Source organism: Neoarius graeffei, chromosome 4, assembly GCF_027579695.1.
Source record: "Neoarius graeffei isolate fNeoGra1 chromosome 4, fNeoGra1.pri, whole genome shotgun sequence".
Lineage (NCBI taxonomy): Eukaryota > Metazoa > Chordata > Actinopteri > Siluriformes > Ariidae > Neoarius > Neoarius graeffei.
This window is the reverse complement of record NC_083572.1, coordinates 44435762-44452884: the sequence shown is the minus strand read 5'-3', so window position 1 is coordinate 44452884 and position 17123 is coordinate 44435762. Positions and strand designations below refer to the sequence as shown.

The 17123-nt window shown below is 39.6% G+C and overlaps 1 protein-coding gene across 1 annotated transcript in view; it reads right to left on the bottom strand.

The window, feature by feature from the left end:
- LOC132885033 (contactin-4-like) overlaps positions 1-15712 on the bottom strand; it is a 542655-nt gene extending 526943 nt beyond the window's left edge. Inside the window, exon 1 of the mRNA XM_060919276.1 lies at positions 15504-15712. The gene's annotated coding sequence lies outside the window, so the exon portion shown is untranslated. The remainder of the gene's footprint in view (positions 1-15503) is intronic.
- Between the last annotated feature and the right edge of the window lie 1411 nt (positions 15713-17123).

The following is a 17123-nucleotide window of genomic DNA, read 5'->3' as shown; positions in this document are numbered from 1 at the left end:
TGTAAATGCATATATATATGTGTGTGTGTGTGTGTGTGTGTGTGTGTGTGTGTGTGTGTGTGTGTGTGTGTGTACTGAAGCTTCAATATACATTAGAATTGTGAGTTTTCTAACTGAATGAACATTGGTAGACAAAGGCCACTTTGTGACCTTCTGATTTCTCATGGATGGAAAATTTTCCAGTTTTAAAATCCAGTACTGACAAAAGCTGGGTCTATATTCTTGGCTTGTGCTGGTTTCCCTGTTTTAAAGTACTTCAAGCAGTGAAAACACAGAACACCCTCAGTACCCACACTAACATGTAGCCAGGGATACTTCTCGTACCATGCTTTCTGGAATGTTAGTGTCCGCTCTTTGAGCACTTGTCTTTGCATAACTTTTGGGTCAGGTTGATTTGGCTCTGTGTATGTCATTATTATCATGTCACCGTCTCCCTCTGTGTCATCTCTTGTCCCTCCATGTTCTCTCCCTGCATCTTCTGTCTGTATTCTTTCTGTCTCGCCTTCCTCATGCTGTCTTTTTCTACTGTGGCTGCCCCCTGGCAGATCCTCTCTCAACTGACTAGGGCCTGCCTCACTGTCATTAGGAATTGCCTGCAGGCCACGAGGACAGTGTTAACATTTTAAATCTTGTAATTTGAGTTAAAAGTTGCTTACTAAAATAGCATTAATAATAATATTAATAACAGCCTAAAAAGCTTGTTATTTCACATTTAGCCTACTTCAGGTAAGTGCAAATGCCTTCTTATTATTATCAGACTAGCTACTCAACATTATAAAAAGAATATCTGCCACATCTGGGAAAGTTAACAGGCAATATGATACTTACATTGCTCGGTTTTTGAAAAAACGCTGTAATTGTTTTTTCATTGTTGACCCCACCAGGGACCCCACCGAGTTGGCTATCAGCCATGTACGATGAGATTGAGTGGAATAACTGCTTTATTATATCCACATTCACTGGATTTTGAGAAACAGAGCATTTTTATTTTTATGCAAATTTGATAAATAAAAACTTTATACAAAACGTCCTATACAATCATTTCCACTTAGAATGTAAACAAACCGGTGAAATGACAGTAGCAATTTGTGAAAAAGCTATAATAATAATTTTTGAAAAATAAAAAAGATAAATTTTTACCATCAAATGCTTTTATTCCATATTTTGTATTTGTTGGGGTTTTGTTTTTGAGTAGAGTTTTTATTTCATCTTCAGTTGGTTGAGTAACACACTCCGCCATTTTGTTTTTCTCTACTCATGGTCTATGAGCTGATATCCTAGTGGTAGAGTAGCCAATCAGAGCGCATGATTGCTCATATCCAATGAATGTGGATAGAATAACAATTATTATCATTATGCTACTACTACTACTACTACTAATAATAATAATAATAAGGGCGGCACGGTGGTGTAGTGGTTAGCGCTGTCGCCTCACAGCAAGAAGGTCCTGGGTTCGAGCCCCGGGGCCGGCGAGGGCCTTTCTGTGTGGAGTTTGCATGTTCTCCCCATGTCCGCGTGGGTTTCCTCCGGGTGCTCCGGTTTCCCCCACAGTCCAAAGACATGCAGGTTAGGTTAACTGGTGACTCTAAATTGACCGTAGGTGTGAATGTGAGTGTGAATGGTTGTCTGTGTCTATGTGTCAGCCCTGTGATGACCTGGCGACTTGTCCAGGGTGTACCCCGCCTTTCGCCCGTAGTCAGCTGGGATAGGCTCCAGCTTGCCTGCAACCCTGTAGAAGGATAAAGCGGCTAGAGATAATGAGATGAGATGAAATAATAATAATAATAACAACAACAACAACTTAACGGTGATATTAAAATGAATGATGATGCTATTTGTGTACCCTCAGATTAAGGATGATGACCTGCAAAGAAAAAAGAATTAGGCCATTATTAAAAAATGTTCTGTTTCCGGTCCACCGGCCGGGTGAATGCCGTTTGTGCAGTTGAATTTTTTTATTTTTTAACGCCGGTTTTTCGACATTTTTTTCGGGTTCGTAAATCTAAAATCGAACTTGACATTTACACATTCCCAGGGCTTTCCACTAAGGCTCATACTAGCCAGCCATGACAAATAAGTAGCCAGCTGGGGGAGGAGGGGAGTAAACACAAAATAAACTCCTGTGCACACAGTTCCCAGGGTTAAATGCATTTTCCACAGACCATTTATTTATTCACTTTACTCAAATACAAAGTAAAATGGCAGTAAATCTTCTTTCTTTTCTTGCGTATTGCATCATGAGGCATTCCTGGCTTGTAAATCTCTTATTTTCGGTGCATGACACATTCACACAGCTGAGCATGCTATGAATTAACAACGACAACGGTCTGCAATGGGGCTACACAATTAAACACTCAGCGAACATTTCTCCATTTGTGTATGAAAATACACTCCAACGACTCAGTTTGGTTTCATTTACAACCAACGGTGTCTTTTGATGCCAGCACGTAATTGAACGAGAGAAGACTGGTTTACCGGAGACAAAATAAGCGTCATCTCTGCTTCTGTTCCCTCCGACATACTACTGCCTCCGCCGAGTGCGCGCGCACTCTGAACTGAATCAGCTCTGCGAATGCAGTGTTGCCAGATTGGGCGGTTTTCCGCCCAATTGGGCTACTTTTGATTACATCTGGCGGGGAAAAAATGCATTGGGCGGGTATATACAATTTGGGCTGCTTTTGCCAACAACTGGCGGTTTTTTAATATTGTGAAAACTGCACAACAAACCGTTATTTTATGGTTTAAAAACAATACAAATTCAAAATTCAGTATACATCACTCACTCGTATTATGGTCATTGCAGTGAGTTATTCAGTCGCTATAACAACGTGACGTCACATCAACAAACTAGCGTAGTGTGCCGACGCAGAAGCCTGAGGCAGAAGCCCGCGCTCTCTCAACTCTGGTATCCTAGCCGTTCTAGGCTCTGTGCTGGTATTCTGGCAGGTTAGGTGGTTACTGCTGCTGTGTTAACTTGGGCCTGGCACTGGGATACACGAGGTGTATTTGGCAAGTTCTGTGATTGTTTTATTATGCTCTTTTTGGTTGTGATTTGCTATCTGTAACAGTCTAGATATTTCTGCAGTGTCGAGTAAGGCCACAAGAGGGTGGCGCCTACTTTTTTGTATCGTGTATGCACTATCTTGTTCTCCCCTGCCACACGGACTTCCATTCTCTTTCTTATGCTTATATTCTCTTGTAAGTGGTGATAGCGTATCAGCCTATGCGATCCTACGCATGTATGACTAATAAACGCAAATCCCGTAGAGATCTGGCAACTTAAGCCTTTGGGCGGGATTTTATTGGATTGGGCGGGTTTCAAACTGTGATTGGGCTGGAAACTGTCACTCTCATCTGGCAACACTGAATGCGCCGTGCGGCACAAAAAAATGGCAGCCACCATGAAGGAAGGAGATCCGGAGTTTTAAATTTTGCTTAAGTGTGAAATCGCAAAATGGTATTCTAGCGAACAACAAAATAGTAAAGATTCAGAAAAACAAATCATTCAGTGATCATTTTAATAGTGTAATTCCATCCGAACTAGGCCTAACAGTCGATTTAGAACTACAAAAAGTCCGTGTGTCGGACATTTTAAGTACCTTTGTAAAAGTTTTGCAAATGTTGCAGTCAGCATTTAAAATGCTAACTTAAAGTTTTTGTACAAGTTTCAGTTGATTAAACTGTCATTTTATTAAATGTGTCTGCTTTTGCAATAAAAAAGTACTGAAAGAAAAAGCAAACACAGCATTGCGATTTCTTATCCAGCCATATATATATATAAATAATAATAATAATAAAAAAATAAATAAATAAATCCCTCCCTCCCGACTGAAAATTTTTTTGTTCACCCGGTGGACAGGAAACGGATTTTTTTTAAGGATGGCCTTACTTTCATGGGAAAGGAAGCTTAACATCAAATAAAGTGCATCTGTTTACTACAGAATGAAGAGATTTTGGTGCCCATACCCTGTAACAGATAATAAAGGGCAAATGCTGTTCTGATTTACATAGTATTTTCCAACAAGCTTACTTTTCATGGATTTTCACAGGTGTATGGCATGAAATTCATTATGTAATCCTCATGACCTTTAAGGAGGTATTAAATCCCCATTTTTATTGTGTTTGTGCGCAGTTCATTTAATGAAAGTCCTTAATTGACATTGACAAAGCATTGAGAGATCAACACAAATATGTTAAGAAAAAAATTTACTTTTGTATAACTTTCTTGGCATTTCTTTTTAACATGTACCATTCTTAGGCAGAGAATGATGGTATGGAATTGGCATGGCAAAAGTTTAATACAGTGTTGTTCTTTTTTTTTTTTTCAAAAGCCCTAAACAGTTTAGAGTTCGTTCTAACACTTTCTTTTTATCCATGTGAACAGATACACCTGTAAAGCAGGGTTACTGTTGACCTAGGTTTAGGGTTAGGGTTCGTTCATTGTTAAACTCTTAACATTTTCATTAATTCATCTGACAGATACCTTTATCGAAAGCAAATTACTCATAAGCTGAATACAATCCAGTACCAGTTGAGATTTAACTTTGTGGTCAAACTAGCACAGAAACTTTAAGTGCTGAGCTACTGTTGCAATTCAATGTCAGCACAAACAGTTCACACAACAATGGTCTAACTTCATGCTTCTCAAAGTGGGGTATGAGGACCCATCTAGCAGAGTCAGGAGGTCTTTTTTTTCAGTGGTAGTATTCACAACCCACCAGCATCAAACGTATTGTATTACTGAGTTGTGATTCTTCTTTATTAGACCTTTTACCAGGTTCATTTAATTACCTGAGTTATATCCAAACCTCAGTAATTCAAAAACAAGTAGGCTTATAATAATGTTTTTGTACACTTTTTAAATAAAGTTCATGAAATAATTGTCCATGGAATTTTACAGTGAAAGGTGTTCCTGGCTACAAACAAACAAACAAACAAACAAACAAACAAACAAACAAACAAAAACGTTTGAGAATCCCTGGTCTCATGATTCAATATCTGCACAAGCCAACTAGCATTAAAAAAGTGAATGGTTAAGGTTGGAATAAGGTATGAATTAGCAGCCATTGCTTTTCCTACAGCTCTGTATGGAATCCAGAATGTATGTATGTATGTATGTATGTATGTATGTATTCTAAGGTCCGATTGTTAAGAGCACTGTTGTACATCAGAAGCAAGCCTGTCCTTAACTTTCACCACAGTCACTGCCCATAAATGCACCTTTGATATCCCACTGGCCACATGTCTTTTCCTGGCATCAGATTTGACATCAGGTTTAGTTATTACAGACATTATTATCGATTCTCAAATGAAACTACATGGATTTACAATTGCAAACTCAAAACTGCATGACTCAGCCTTTAGGAAAAGATACAAATGCTCAAGATAAGGGTGGGGAAAAGGTTCTTATAATGTATTCATAAAAGAAAAAAAAATCAATGTGCCCTTTGCAATTCCTCAAGAGTTTGTATCTTGAGATATATACTACAGTTCAAAAGTTTGGGGTCACCCAGACAATTTTGTGTTTTCCATGAAAAGTCACACTTTTATTTACCACCATAAGTTGTAAAATGAATAGAAAATATAGTCAAGACATTTTTCTGGCCATTTTGAGCATTTAATCGACCCCACAAATGTGATGCTCCAGAAACTCAATCTGCTCAAAGGAAGGTCAGTTTTATAGCTTCTCTAAAGAGCTCAACTGTTTTCAGCGGTGCTAACATGATTGTACAAGGGTTTTCTAATCATCCATTAGCCTTCTGAGGCAATGAGCAAACACATTGTACCATTAGAACACTGGAGTGATAGTTGCTGGAAATGGGCCTCTATACACCTATGGAGATATTGCACCAAAAACCAGACATTTGCAGCTAGAATAGTCATTTACCACATTAGCAATGTATAGAGTGTATTTCTGATTAGTTTAAAGTGATCTTCATTGAAAAGAACAGTGCTTTTCTTTCAAAAATAAGGAAATTTCAAAGTGACCCCAAACTTTTGAACGGTAGTGTAATCTTACATACACAATACCACCCACTCCACTTAATAACATTTTCCCCATTTTTCACGAGGGCTTTGTTAGATGCTTTGTGAAAGTGCAAATCAAGTCATATTTTTGGTGTTTTATCCCCTTTGGACATAATGTGTACAAATGTACACATGAAGTTCCATAGCATTTTTCCTTGTGTCCAAAGGAGTTAAGAAAGAAAAATTGTCATGATCATTTATTCAAACGAAATTATACTGATTTGTCAACCAGATGCAACCTGTTGGAAGCAGGATATCTATATTTAGCCCTTTCAAGTGGAACATTTTTAAAGTGGCCCAAAACAATTTCAAGGCAAAAGTAAAAAAAAAAAAAAGAAAGAAAGAAATATTATTACTTAAACAGAAAATCTTCTGTGCACCACTCATATTTGATTACTTAGCTCCCACTCACTCCTGCCACTTGCCTTAAATAATGAAACGCCACTTAAGAGATTTCGCACAAATTGCTTTATCAAATGCCACTGTTCTGTCCTCCGTATCAGTTGTGCATCACCCACATCTTTACTCTCTTTTTCAAAATCAAACTGTTTCTTTAGAGAAACGTCTTAAACACTCTCTTTCACACATTCCCCCTTCAAGCCCAAGTGAAGCACAGCACTGACATGTGCTATCAGTTTAACCAAGCTCACACTTTGTTTACTTATTTGCCAATTCCTTTTAGTGAAACTGACTTACAAGTGAGGCGGAATGTAATGCAATGATATCGCTGAGAAGTTGAGGATTAAATGTCCTGCTTAAAAGCTCAACACGGAGTATCTGACTCATCTGGGATTTGAACTCACAACCTACAATCATGAGCCCAAAAGCTTAACTACTGAGATCTGATTTAATCAAGGGATTAAAGACAATGCAATAGAAACTATTAAAACAACTACACTCTAAAAAATGTTGGATTGGTTTTTTTTGTTTGTTTTGCTTTGGGTTTTTTTTTTTCAGCCCAAACACTGGTTTGGGGCTGTTTGACTATTATTGGGGATCTGTGGTTGGTTGAAGAGAGCAACTGGACTTGCTTGAAGATTCTTGAAAACGTTTCGCCTCTCATCCTAAAGGCTTCCTCAGTTCTGTCTGACTAATAGGGAGTATCCAGTATTTATCCTCTCATGGATCATCATAGAATCCGAATCAGAATGCTGATGGCTGCATTGTAGGTGGCTGATAAAAGATGTCATAGACACCCACCTCTGTTCAATGAAGGTCGTTCCAGGTTGACAAAAATGAACGATCCTCTCTGGCTAAGATGTCTGCCAGTTTTCTGGAAGTCCTCTCATACTCCCACACCAGTCGAAGGGATCTCATTCCAAAGTGCGTAAAAACATATCTGTGAAGAATCTCAGTCATCCAGGTACATAGTAATCTGTGGTTGGTTGAAGAGAGCAACTGGACTTGCTTGAAGATTCTTGAAAACGTTTTGCCTCTCATCCTAAAGGCTTCCTAAGCCTTTAGGATGAGAGGCGAAACGTTTTCAAGAATCTTCAAGCAAGTCCAGTTGCTCTCTTCAACCAACCACAGATTATTATGTACCTGGATGACTGAGATTCTTCACAGATATAAGAACTGAGGAAGCCTTTAGGATGAGAGGCGAAACGTTTTCAAGAATCTTCAAGCAAGTCCAGTTGCTCTCTTCAACCAACCACAGATTACTATGTACCTGGATGACTGAGATTCGTGACAGATATGTTTCTATGCACTTTGGGATGAGATCCCTTCGACTGGTGCGGGAGTATGAGAGGACTTCCAGAAAACTGGCAGACATCTTAGCCAGAGAGGATCGTTCATTTTTGTCAACCTGGAACGACCATCATTGAACAGAGGTGGGTGTCTATGACATCTTTTATCAGCCACCTACAATGCAGCCATCAGCATTCTGATTCGGATTCTATGATGATCCATGAGAGGATAAATACTGGATACTCCCTATTAGTCAGACAGAACTGAGGAAGCCTTTAGGATGAGAGGCGAGACGTTTTCAAGAATCTTCAAGCAAGTCCAGTTGCTGTCTTCAACCAACCACAGATTACTATGTACCTGGATGACTGAGATTCTTCACAGATACTATTATTGGGGGTTATTCTAACTCATTCTGGGTAGCTTTCTGATGCCCAGCTGCTGGGTTAGTGGTTGAAGACAGTGTCCCTCCCCTCCTCCACCATATGTGACCATACTCTACACAGTGGCTGGGTCAATTTAACTCAATTGTTTCATGATTTATGCCAAGGAAGAGCACATTGGATGCAATTTTTGCTCTAAGAATGCTAATGGAGAAGTACAGAGAAGACCAGAGAAAGCTACATTGTGTGTTTGTAGACCTGGAGAAGGCATATGATAGAGTGCCGAGAGATGAGTTATGGTATTGTATGAGAAAGAGTGGAGTGAATGAGAAGTATATTAGAGTGGTGCAAGACATGTATGAGAACAGCAGTGAGGTGTGCAGTTGGAACGACTGAATGGTTCAAGGTGAAGGTGGGACTCCATCAAGGATCTGCTTTGAGTCCTTTTTTGTTTGCCATAGTGATGGATAGCTTGACGGATGAAGTGAGGCGAGAGTCACCATGGAACATGATGTTTGCGGATGATATTGTGATATGTGGTGAAAGTAGAAAGGAGGTTGAGTTGGGTTTGGAGAGATGGAGGTATGCATTGGAATGAAGAGGAATGAAGGTGAGCAGGAGCAAAACAGAATACATGTGCATCAATGAGAATGGGGATGAGAGTGTAGTGAAGATGCAAGGAGCAGACATAAAGAAAGTTGGTGAATTCAAGTACCTGGGGTCAAATGTGCAGGAAAATGGGGGCTGCGATAGTGAGGTGAGAAAGAGAGTGCAGGCAGGGTGGAGCAGTTGGAGAAGAATTTTGGGAGTCATTTGTGATAGGAAAGTCCCAGCAAAAGTGAAAGGTAAGCTGTATAAGAGAGTAGTGAGACCAGCTGTGATGTATGGATTGGAGATTGTACCCTTAACGAAGAGACAGGAGGCAAAGTTGGAGGTGGCGAAGTTGAGGATAAGGTTTGCGATGGGAGTGACAAGGTTGGACAGGATAAGGAACGAGTACATCAGAGGGACAGCACATGTAGAGAGCTTGGGAATTAAGCTAAGAGAGATGAGACTAAGATGGTATGGGCACATCCTGAGAAGAGATGCAGAGCATGTGGGAAGGAGAATGTTTAGGATGGAGCTGCCAGGCAAACGAAAACGACGAAGACCAAAGAGGAGATACATGGATATGGTGAAAGAGGACATGAAAGTGGCAGGTGTGGTAGAGAAGGATGCGGAAGACAGGGAGCAATGGAGACGAAAGATCCGCTGTGGCGACCCCTAATCAGGAGCAGACAGAAGAAGAAGTTTCATGATTTGAGCTATGTAACAAAAGTGAATAAATAAATAAATAAATAAATAAATAAATGTTACAACCATCCTCTGCAGCAGTTTTCAACATGCACTGGAAAATGGGCTGATTTCAGAGTAAAAGAAAGTAAAATATTTATTTTTAACTTTTGTTTATCCAGAACAGAAACATGTCCTTTGTGAAATAACTGATACTGATAACTATGATTGCAGCTTGCTAGCTAATTGTGCTAAGACCTTATGTTAGTTAATTTAACATAGTCAGTAAGCTAATCTTTATGTTTGATAATGTTTAGCCTTGAACAGAGCTAAGTTAAACTTGTTTAACACCATATTAGTGTCTCATCCTGATGTAAAGCCTGTTTTTAAAGTGACATGTTCATCCAAATCAATTTTGTGTTTGTTTCACAAGTCTAACATTACTCTAACATTATTTCCTAAAAAATGGATGGAACAGTGGAATTCCTGTCTATTGTTTATGTCAGTTTTACTGCCAGTTGAAACTGTTGATACTGTTATATCCTGCTTTTAGTACAGTATTCTGTTTATATTGTATAGTGCATGAATTAAAAAAAATAGCTGGTACAATAAAGTGAATTTTTTTGCAATTAATTTCTTTGCTCAAATGAATAGGGTGTATAATAATAATAATAATAATAATAATAATAATAATAATAATAATAATAATAATACAATGAATAAATAATGATTAAGCTAATGGCTAATTAAGGAAGAAAAGGTGTCCAATAATAACTCATAAATTAGGTAAATTTAACCCAACACTGCAGTCAATATAACCAAAATACTGGTTGAAACAGAAACCCAACCATGATGTAAATTTAACTTAACAGTCTTGTTAAAGTAACCCAACACTTGGGTTACGTCTGTTATTCAACCTGCTGGGTTACATGCATAACTCATTTTGCTGTGTTAAGATAACCCAGCATTGTGTTGGTCCAATATTTACCCAGCAGCTGGGTTAAAAACAATTGGGTTGTTTTCAGCCCAGCATTTTTTTAGAGTGTTATATATGAAGAGGTTGGTTCCAAAGGCAATAAGAGCCATTTAAAAAAAAAAATTAAGTTCTTGCCAGAAGAAATTTATAATAAATTATAAAAAAATATTTTTTACTTATATAACACCTTTCTCATATACTTTATAATTACAAAACAAAACAAGCAAAAATCTAAAAAGTCCACCAAAAGTAGTCAGGATGCAACTCTAGTAACGTAACCCACCAAAAGGCACACAAAGGTATGTCCCCACACTGCCTGCACAGCCACTGCGATGTCACCGGGCAACAGCGCTTGGAACACCACACTATGGATCCACAAAGTGAGCACAGAAACGTTGCCACACAAGGCACTGGGCAACCCTGATGTTCATGAGAACAACAAGCACACCACAGTCCATCGCGAGCAGAACACACGTCACTCATGGCAGACCAAGGCCTGGGGAAACCGATGCTCAAAACTGGGTCTGGAGCTACACCACAACCAGCGGACAAAGAAAATAAGCAAATAAGCAAAACATTCAAGCAGAGAACAAACATCAAATCATACAAACACAGAAAGAAAAAAAAAAGCTCTGGTGAGAAATAGCAGCCAAATCACACACAACATACTCTCAAACAGAAACGGAATGGGGATATTGTGAAGAAGTTTGGCATTTGATCGCTATTTAAAGTTCCATAATCAATTTTATGCAAAACGCGATATCCACCACATTTCTCTGCACTGTATATCCCCTTTCTTTCGAAACTGTGACAAACACCACTAAGAATTTTCAGCAGAACATGATATCACCACTCAACCAATCACAGCGCACCATTCAAATATGGAAACAGTAATAGCAGCTCCCACTGAGTGTCAACATCGCAGAATACTCCCTGTGTTTGAGTGAGATTTTGAATGAAATAAATGAATAACTTTGATGGAATCAAACATCTCTTATCTTAATGTTTTATATTATTATTCCAGGCGGCACGGTGGTGTAGTGGTTAGCGCTGTCGCCTCACAGCAAGAAGGTCCTGGGTTCGAGCCCCGGGGCCGGCGAGGGCCTTTCTGTGTGGAGTTTGCATGTTCTCCCCGTGTCCGCGTGGGTTTCCTCCGGGTGCTCCGGTTTCCCCCACAGTCCAAAGACATGCAGGTTAGGTTAACTGGTGACTCCAAATTGACCGTAGGTGTGAGTGTGAATGGTTGTCTGTGTCTATGTGTCAGCCCTGTGATGACCTGGCGACTTGTCCAGGGTGTACCCCGCCTCTCGCCCGTAGTCAGCTGGGATAGGCTCCAGCTTGCCTGTGACCCTGTAGAAGGATAAAGCGGCTAGAGATAATGAGATGAGATTATTATTCCAATAGAGAATGTGGTCCAATATTATTTTCCATTTTGAGCGCACCTGATTCCTTCGGGGTTCTAGATATGCCACTTTATATATTTTGGCACTGCCTAAAAATGGAGGTCCCGATGAGTGCAACGTGTTCATAAATAATCCTACGTTATTTTTGAAAAAGCAAAGTTAAAAAAAAAATAAGCGCTGGATAAAACCCCATCTATCTTATGCAAATAAAGATATAAATTTTGTTGTCCGGTGGTCAAGTGTTCATGAGGTATTTTGCCTTGCACTTACAATTGGGTACCCTGTGGTGGTACACATACACCATTTGTACATACAAACGGACGTTGGACGGTCACAAAAGCCATCAAAATCAGGTCAATGCATTACCATATTCCCTTAAGTATGAAGCTTCACTCCACATGTTTCACATGTGGGGAGCTCTGCGAATATAACAATGAGGTCCATGTGGTGAAATTTAAAAGTAACATGGGGTTACTTGTGTATTTTTTTTTATGTCTGAGCTGACATATAGAAAGTTCAGAATGGTTAAAGATAGACATGGGGTTAGCAGTCACAGCTTCCCCCCCCCCCCTTTTTTTTCCATTTTCATTCATAGGTAAGCCAATAGGCGGCACGGTGGTGTAGTGGTTAGCGCTGTCGCCTCACAGCAAGAAGGTCCTGGGTTCGAGCCCCGGGGCCGGCGAGGGCCTTTCTGTGTGGAGTTTGCATGTTCTCCCCGTGTCCGCGTGGGTTTCCTCCGGGTGCTCCGGTTTCCCCCACAGTCCAAAGACATGCAGGTTAGGTTAACTGGTGACTCTAAATTGACCGTAGGTGTGAATGTGAGTGTGAATGGTTGTCTGTGTCTATGTGTCAGCCCTGTGATGACCTGGCGACTTGTCCAGGGTGTACCCCGCCTTTCACCCGTAGTCAGCTGGGATAGGCTCCAGCTTGCCTGCGACCATGTAGAAGGATAAAGCGGCTAGAGATAATGAGATGAGATGAGGTAAGCCAATATTGGTTTTAATATTGATCATTCATTCATCTTTTGTGATAATTTCTCCAAGTCAGAGTCATTATTATTCATCCAAACACATTTTGTTTATGATCAGGTTGACAAGTGAGCTTTGCTTCTTTAACTCTGACACCACAGTCACTACACAGGAGCACTATTAATATTCCATTGGCCACAAGGCTTTTCTTGACATAACCCAGGTGCTGATACTCTGTATTCAATGCACCATTTATCAAGGATTGCCACTCTGCATTAACATGCTAATAATTCACCATATATTTTATTTTATTTTTGTTACCTAACTACAGTTACAGTTAATTACAATTAGGGCTTGTTAACTGCAGTTCTGTCATTATATACTCCGGTCTTTGATCAGTTTCACTTGGACACTAATCAGCGTAACATCAGTCACGATCATGGTTCTGTCGGAGATTACTGTCAAACCCATGTGATATGACATAACCCTCTCTCTACGTCTTGATAAGCAGCACGCACAAAAAGGCAAAAAACACTGACTAGATAGAGGCAATAACTGACTAGAGTGTCACAGGCTTACAGTTTCTCTGTACATATTAATGCTAAGGACAAAAAGCCTTTGCTGTATTTACTTTTCTTTTTCAAAATGAGAGTGCAGCAAGATAAGGGGTGTGACTCTAAGCATTAGTCTTTGTGTGGCTTTGGTCCGCTGTACTGTACAGCCAAATAGACTTCAGAGGATGTTGGGGGAAATAACATTTCTGATAAGCACCCAGCTGGGCCTATTCTATATGTAAATGTACTTGTACGCGGAGTAAGTACTATGTTTCTTGACACTTAAGCTGTCCAGGAGATTTAGACTTTGCACATGCAAGAGTTGTGCTATTAGTAACGAGATCCTGAGAAGCTCAGCATTTCCTTGAAGGAGGGAGAGTGCATAGGACAAGCCACAATGAAATGAAGGAGTGCGGAAATACACGGTCATCAAACATTTCCTAAAGATAGCTGGAACTCTGTCCAAGGAACACAGGTGCGTTATCTGGCTGTCCACAACTGAGACCACAAATATATTTTGGATGCAAACTACATCTAATGTGAGACAGATGTACTTGTGTATCTGTTTAAAGGAGATAAGACAGTAAGACATTTAACTGGCTGTCCTGATTACATATAATAACTTGTTCTGACATAACAAACAGAAATGTATGTCTAGGTGTGCTGTAACAATGTTGGGGGAAAATTGTAATAGACAGAACAAATACATATAAAATACCTAGAAAAATACGCATATAAAATAAAAATACTGCCAATGACACTGCCAGCAAGTGACCATGCAATGAAATTTTTATGACATGTCTCTAAATGTAACTACTCTGGAATCTTTTTAATGTCACTTTTGCACTACATCACTTCTGACAGGCAGCTAGGTTGCAGCATGCTCGCCAGGAAAATGCTGTCCTCTCATTCCATCTGTGACTCTGTGTAACTACTGACTATTCAGGTCATTCATCTCTTCATGACAAATGTGTCACAAGATTGAACAACACAATTGTATCTCAGCTTAACAATGTTAAAACAATGCTCAACCAATATCCTGAAACTCAGCCGTTATGCTTTGTTATAATCCAATTTGATTCGTTCTTGTTGTAAAATAAAAGCAGAATATGCAAATGAAAGTAAGTATTCCAAAGCAAAATAAAACAGTCAACACAAATGTATGCTACAGCTACACTGACAGTTGCTCTGGATAAACAGTGAACAACATTAGAAAGTGGTCCAGTGAAAGCTGGCATTGGCAGACGATAATGAAAAAAATAAGCACATGAAAAAAAATCCCCAATACCTGGAGAGACAAAACATAGTGCAATTTCCATTCATATGTTCTTGGATTAGTTTTCATATCCATCTGCACTAATGACTTCTGCCGAAGCAAACAACAGGGCTATTTTCTCCTAATATCCTCTTTTGGAATGTGAACACAGAATTCACTGTATTCAGTATTTTCATAACTACAGCTTGTAATACAATGGCTCCTAACAACCTTAAGGTTTTGTTTTTGTTTTTTTTAAGTGTCTTGCATCTTCACGAACCTGGTCTGTGACAGGAGTCAGTGGACAGCTATAATCAGAGAAAATCCTGAAATTTATGTTCAAGAAATCGAGAGTGGAATATGAAACATGGTGCCGGATTGGTTGCTTTCCTGTACAGTTGGGATGTTTTAACAACAGTGGTGGGATGACATAGGCCTTGGGCAGGTTATATTGCAGGCGAAGTTATATTGCGGCCTGGTTGATGGTGAATTGTGTTCCATTGTGAACGCCGGGCGGAGTGTGAAAAATGAATCCATGTGCTTTCTAATATTTTATAATAAGAGTTTCATATATATATATATATATATATATATATATATATATATATATATATATATATGAACTCATGAGAAACTCTATTATATAGGTAGGCCTACAGAATAATAATAATAAGCATAAGAATATCATTTGACACATGTGATGTGTGAAACTAACCTAGTATTTAAAATTTACCCATTATTATTATTATCATTATTATTATTATTATTATTATGCCACTAGGCTCTGTCTGTCTAGCTGTCCTGACTGGAGTGAAGAAAATAACCTGGTGAAAAAGAAGAAAGGAGATGAAAAATAAGAGAATCACTGGATTAAGGTTTGTTTCCTCATGCATCCCCTTCGTTCTCCGCCTGACCCCGAGCGTCTTTAAAGCTCCTCTTTTAAACTACTGAGCAATCCACAACTACCAAGTGCACTTACTGTGGTACATGAGCTCTCCTGTTCTCGCCTCCTCCAAGCGAAGCTTCTCGCAATCCAAGCTGACGGGACTCGTCTTATTCGTCGGAATATAGGACAGCAAAAGCGGTGGCTCTTTATGCAACTCCTATTCGCGCTGCGAGATAGAATTTGTCTGCATAGTACCCCGTAATAACGCTACCGCTAAGCAGGAGATGTCGCGTGCATCACAGCAGCTCAGCGCAGTTTTGCGCGTCGGAGCGGTGCGCGCCTGGCCCCGCCCACTCTCTGCGCTCAAGGGCTCGGGAGGAGTGATGGAGTGAGCTTCGGGCGACGCCAAGTCCAAGTGGCCGATGCTGGCATACGCTGGCACAGTTAGCACAGCTCCTTTTAAATAGCAGTTAACCTCATTGTGGGCAGCACAGTTAGACGGTTCTGTATTCCAACAAAGCAACGTCTAGGACAAACCATGATCACTTTTGTGTAACATGAGCCTTCAGAAAACCCCAAGATGTACCTCATAAAATATTCATTCTCACCTAATGAGAACATATATTGTGGGAAGTGTATAGCCTCCTTGTGTGTGTGTGTGTGTGTGTGTGTGTGTTGTGGGAGGTGAAGAGACGTTTCATATATCTTGGTGAGGACTAAATGTCCTCACGAGGATTGGAATTTTGTAGGGATGTTGTTGTTGTTTGGGGTTTTTGTTTTTGTTGTCATTGCTGTTTTACGTGTTTTAATGGGACCACAATGGAAATAAGTGCTTGCGCTTTCTTGTGTAATCCTGATTTTAATGTATTTTGTACTTCATTTTACATTATGATCGAATCAAATCAAATCAAATCAAATCAAATCGAAACTTAAAAAAAAGTTTTCCTTTTGGGTGGAGTCATGGTTATGCATAGCATAACGGTTTCCTTTGCAGTTTTGTGCAAAATAGAAACGATATTTTTTAAAAAAAGCAACAAAACACCATTGGAAATGTTCTTTGTTTCCACTGATATTCAGTGATGTTATGCGATTAAAGCTGGGGGTTTTTCCTCTCGTGATAGTTCTTAGAGCACTGTTTGCTCTTCATGTCATGTGACTTAAATGCGAAAAATGTTTGCATTTCAATTTTGTCACTTATTGCTTTAGTGAATCATCTGAACACCCCCCCCCCCCCATATGAACGTGAAACATTTTTGCAATATTTGAGCCTTTTTTTTTTCCAAAATGCACGTTTCCAGTGCTTGTTTTTTTATGCAGGTTTATGGAAACACAGCTTGTGTGTGTGCGTGTTTGTATGTATCTATAAATACACTAGAACATCTCAAGACCCCTCATTTGTATGCTGATAAATAACGTAGGCTGACTGTCATACACCAGCCTGAGCATCAGTCTTCATCTGGAGCGATAAACACCACAGAACAGGGACGATGGAGCTCTGACCCTCCTTGGATGGCATGCTTATGTGCTAGTGTGCTATATGCACACACATACATACATACATACATACATACATACATACATACATACATACATACATACATACATACATACATACATACATACGCATGGCATGGATTCTAGAAAAATATAAGTAAAGTTCATGAGACATAAGTCCACTATCCCAACTTAAAACTCCCTTGCCTGGAGATATAC